We start from the raw sequence: 5,271 nt of genomic DNA, 5'->3' as shown, positions 1-5,271 counted from the left end.
ATACGAAGGAGACCGATAACCAGGACGGGAGAATAGTTTTGCTAAAGCTACCCAGTCAGCATTACAGCTCAGCTGCAGGTCCTACCTTGTGACCTGGTGTACTTTGCGCTTTCGGCCGATCCTTCCCGTCACTGCTCGCGATCCGCGGCACTCCCACTCCAACCAATGAGATCGCAGCATTCCCATCCCCCGGATCGCCCCCTCCGCGGGTATAAATAACCCTCGACCCGGTGCTCCCAAATCCATCCACCGCTCGAACTGTCTTGCGAAAATTTCACGCGCGCTCAGCACAAGTAGCAGTTTCAGTTTCAGAGCTCCGCTTCAGTTAGCCACCATGCCTGCCCTCGCCAAGCCCGCCGCCGCGGCACCGAAGCCGAAGCCCTCCGCCGCCAAGCCGAAGAAGGATGCCGCCGGCCCTTCCCACCCGGCCTACTTCGAGGTGAGCGCCCGAGCCTCTCCTGTTGAATCCTCTGCATCTCTGTGATTCGTTCGTTTCGGTTTGCCATTGGGGCTGATTGGATTTTGATTTCGATCTTGGCAGATGATCAAGGAGGCGATCGCGGCGCTCAAGGACAGGACCGGGTCCAGCTCGGTCGCCATCGGCAAGTACATCGAGGAGAAGCACGGCAAGTCCCTCCCGGCCAACTTCAAGTAGATGCTCTCCGTCCAGCTCCGGTCGTCCGCCTCCAAGGGCAAGCTCGTCAAGGTCAAGGCCTCCTACAAGCTCTCAGACGCCGCCAAGAAGGACGCGCCCAAGCCCAAGCCCAAGGCCAAGCCCGCCGCCCCCAAGGCCGCGGCGAAGCCCGCCAAGGACGCCGCCAAGCCCAAGAAGAAGGCGGCCGTGAAGCCCAAGAAGGCCGCCGCCGCCGCTGGCACGAAGCGCAAGGCGCCCGAGAAGAAGACGCTGGTCGCCAAGGCCAAGAAGTCGCCCGCGGCCAAGGCCAAGGCGAAGCCGAAGACCGTCCGGTCCCGGCCGCCAAGAAGGGCCGCAAGGTCGCCGCCGCTTGATCTGTTCCGATGGCACGATGGGTTTTAGTTGTTCTTGGTGTGTTTGTCTTCAGGGTATGTACAAAATGGATGCCTCATCCTCCCTGATTTAGGTCTCGATTCTGCTAGGCAGTTTCTATGTATCGTGTGTGGTGTTTAATTCTATGAAATTGCTAGGTTTCGGGAGATGAAATTAACTTGCAGATTTATTACCCAATTTCTGTATTTTCTGAAGATCTGTTTATGCCTTTCTGATATTCAGTTTTCACTTTACTCGGCAATGCTGACACGCGTCGTCAGTTTGATATGGGGAATAGGGGTGTCTTCTGCTTCTCCATACTTCTGCGTACGTTCCCTTCCCGGATTAGTAATAAATCTGGGCCAAATTAGTTGGCCAAATTTGCGCAAGGCCTTTTGATGAGTGTCAGTTGGTCCCAGTTTGCGACTTCTGTGCTTCGGGCTCCGTTGATAAATTTGGCCCCAGATTGCCCTCTTTCTGTCAGAAACTGAACAATGGCGTTCCAAACACCACTGAATAAATCGGGTGAGATTCAGTTTCTTCTTATTTCTTCAGATAACTCACACACCACGCATGAAACCTCGGTCACGCAACGGGAACCAATTCGAGTCCAAATCCACCACTCGGCCCGACGGTTACTGGGGTAGCCTTGTCAGCTCTCCGTCGTCCGTCCAAGCCATGGACACGACGGTACAAGTCGGGGATGCGGCACATCGCTGCTTCCGTGCGAAGTGCTCTCAGTGGTGTGAAGGAAAAATAACGTGGGGGGTCGAGGAGGAGGGAGCGAGTGACGAGCAGCGACGAGCGAGTGCCATTGCGGGCATGTGGCTCGAGCCGTTTGACTGCTGCAGCTGCGTGCTGATCAACTTGCATAGGCGACGTGCAGAGAAAATCGAAGGAATGGCGAGCGGGCGGTGTGGTTGCGCGTCTCGCCAATCCCCTCCCCAGCCCCCGCGCTTGCTCAGCCACTTTCCATCGGCGACGCGATCTGAGAGCAGCCCGACTCAGCAAATTATGTCCCTAAATATCAACCAACGTGTCCAACGCGTTCACGGACAATGACCGGTCAAATGCTTAAATTTGTCTTTCACAACCGGATACCTCATTATCAAATCATCAACTCATACAATTACATGCGGCATAAACCTAGTCTAAATCTTAGGTGGGGCCGGTTCGCCTCCAAGTCCTAGTTCCCATTCGCGTCCATGTACGACGGTCGTAAGACCCGCGAAAGTGAAGGGTCACCGGCGAGGTAGAGTAGGACATGGGACACAGACTGCCCCGCATTTGACACAAGGCAACACTGTCTCCCTGCCCTACTTTTCCTCGTCGGAGCCCGTGCCTTCAATGTCGCCGGTCGAGGTGAGGTCCACGATAGACCCCTCGTTGTCAGAGCCCGACACCCATGACTTGGTAGCGGCTCCACGAGTTGCCGGCCAGCCATACCGGCACCGCGACAACGTGGGACTCCACCTCTGCGGCCTCGGCTGTGAGAGTCGTAGCTAGTAGCTACAACCCACGCCCAATGCCTAGCATGACGGGCACGCCGCGCCATATTAGAGAACGGGCTTAGATGCATGTCGTCGTTTACCTTCGACCCGGAGCCCAACGGCGTGGGGAATATGCGTCACGGGAGGGGTTGCACTGTTGCCCCTGCATTGGGGCGGCAGACAGACCGCACCGTGTCCAGCGAGACAGCGGTGACGTACCTCACACCAGATCCAAGTGTCATTTGGGCGAACACAATGGACTCCTGTCAGATCGAGTCCGATCGCGTACGGGCGGACTCCTCTCGGGAGCGGCAGAGAGCTGCACGGACGGTCACCTCCTCCTCGGGCCCGATGAGGATGAGGTCTCGGTCCACAGATTGAGAGAGCTCGGTGTTCATCATGTCGGAGAAGGCCAAAGATCGCTAGAAGGAAGCTTGAGGGCGGAGTGGAGTGGTTAGGATTTGATCCGGGATATAGATGCGGACAAATATACGTGGGATTGGGGTGGGCCGGTGTGAGGCTTGTATCGCGGTGGGCCTCCCTATATCCACCCCAAATTTATGCTGGATATGGCGGTGCCGGTCAGTCCAAAAGTATAGGGCCGGATTGAGGAGCCCAGCTAACCGTGATTTTGTGACCGGTGAATGACGGGGCCATCCGTTCAAAGGAGGTTAGGGGAGCCAAATGTTGTCATGTACCAAAAACGCGCATTCTTGCTAGGGAAACGTTGAACACCGGTGCGCCGGCTTAACTTTGCGCCGGTGCGCTGGCACACGCTCGCACATCACACGTAAAAAGCTGGCCACGTGCCTAGGTGGGCCTGAAGGACACGCCCATCCCTTATCTCTTCACACCGCACAACCATTCCCCTCGCAGTCTATCTCTTTTCTCTTCTCCTCCGTTAAATTCCTCAACACCGCAGGACGAGCTCTTCCATGTCTCCGCTGAAGGTGCGGCCATCTGCTGCTGCTCCGGCCGGGAGACGCCGCGAGCCTGCGAGCCTGGACCGGGCGTGGGAGCTATGTAGCTGGTTACCCCCTTCCCTGCCCACGCCGCAAGGGGGAGGCGCGTTAGTGCAAGGAAGACGATGAGGGCCCGCGACTGGGGAGCAGCCGGCCGGGGATGTTTCAACCGGCGGGGCTGGCGGAGAGTGGGGTGCGTGTCGTTATGATTTTTTGCTACAACCTTCGTCAGATTTTGCTACTACTGACACAAAATTTTGCTACAAGGATTTCATGGCGAAGCTGTAAGCATGACGGCGGTGACGAGGTTTTGCTACATCCATTGCCAGATTTTGGTACGACTGACGATAATTTTTGCTACAAGTATTTCACGGCGAAGCTGCAACCACAACGGCGGTGACAAAGTTTTGCTACATCCATTGCCGGACTTTGCTATGACCGGCGATTTTTTTTGCTACAACCATGTTATTATTTTGTTGGAACCGAAGATAATCTTTGCTACATCCACCAATGGCGGTGTTTGCCCATGGCGGCAATGGCTTTCTTCTTCGATGGGATCGGCAAGCAATTTTTGATACAACCGAAAAGCAATTTTGCTTCAACCAACATCTTTTTTTGCTGGAACCTTTGGATTTTTTTTGCTGGAGACTATGTTTTTTCAGAGATGCAAAGCAATTTTTGATACAACCGGAAATAAATTTTGCTTCAACCAATTTTTAATTTTGCTGGAACCAGCAATTCCAAAGCTGCAACAATTGAAGCTTTTTTTAGAGCCGTGACAGGTCACCGCGGCGAACTGCGACGGCCACCGCGGCGAGGCGCGCCGCAAGGTCGTCGGGGCTGCTCGAACGGCGACCAGTGCTCCAACCGGCGAGCGGCGGCGGCGACGGCGAGCGGCGACGGTGACGGCGAGCGGCGACGGCGACGGCGAGGCATGCGGGACAACGCGGCGGTTAGTGCGAGCCGGCGGTGCTTCGTGGTCGCGCATCCATGACGGCCCTGGCGCTTCTCTCTGTGTGTGCTGAAGGAGAGGATAAGGTAAGAAAAAGTTAGAAGAGAAGCTGCGATCGGACGGCCTCGTGCGGCTAGATCGGGCGGCTGGGGGTGGACCGGCCGAAACTTTCGGCCGGCGGACCGGCGCCCAGTGCTGGCCTTCTTGCTAACATGCCACCGAGCTGTCGCAGCCGTCGAAAGGTTTTGCAGCTCAAGGCTGCACTGCACTAGAGCGTGAGAGCTATATCTCGCTTGTAGTTTTTTTTTTTTGAGTATCTCTCGCTTGTAGTTAGTATTAGCTCTCGTCTCGCCTGAAGCAACCGCATTTTAGGGTCGGCCCATTAACGTAATACCATAAAGAAGAGAAAAGAAGGAAATGGGAGTTCCCAGGAATTAATACGAAGTCTCCTGGCAGATAGGTAGTGCTGCTAGCCATTGAGGCAGGGGCGGGTTCATGCTAAAACAGAAGGCGCGGCCTACTTGAGGGAAATGGTCCGGCTTTTCATTGGTTTTTCCACTGTTTATGGTTTTGTTTTTTATTGTTTTTTCTTTTCACCATTATTCTTTATTTTCTTTCCTTTTTCTTTGTTTTTCTTTGGTTTTATTTGTTTCCTTCTCGGTTTTCCTTTTTTTCATTTGGTTTTGTTTGGTATTTTTCGTTTTTCATAGGTTTTTTTTGTTTTTTCTCGGTTTTACTATTTTCATTCTTTCGCATTAGTTTCTTTGTTTTTTAGTGTTTGTTTTCTTGGTTTTTCTTTTTTGTCTTTACTTGATTTCTTCATTTTTTTCTATTTTCATCAGTTTTCTTTTTGTTCAACAC

At 53.9% G+C, this 5,271-nt stretch overlaps 1 pseudogene; it reads left to right on the top strand.

Annotated features, from left to right (window-relative positions):
• The first annotated feature begins 255 nt into the window (after positions 1-255).
• Positions 256-1,204, top strand: LOC119365137 (annotated as a pseudogene).
• The last annotated feature ends 4,067 nt before the right edge of the window (positions 1,205-5,271 follow it).

This window comes from Triticum dicoccoides, chromosome 2B, assembly GCF_002162155.2.
Source record: "Triticum dicoccoides isolate Atlit2015 ecotype Zavitan chromosome 2B, WEW_v2.0, whole genome shotgun sequence".
Lineage (NCBI taxonomy): Eukaryota > Viridiplantae > Streptophyta > Magnoliopsida > Poales > Poaceae > Triticum > Triticum dicoccoides.
Note: the sequence above shows the minus strand (reverse complement) of the source record. Positions and strands in the feature narration are given on the sequence as shown.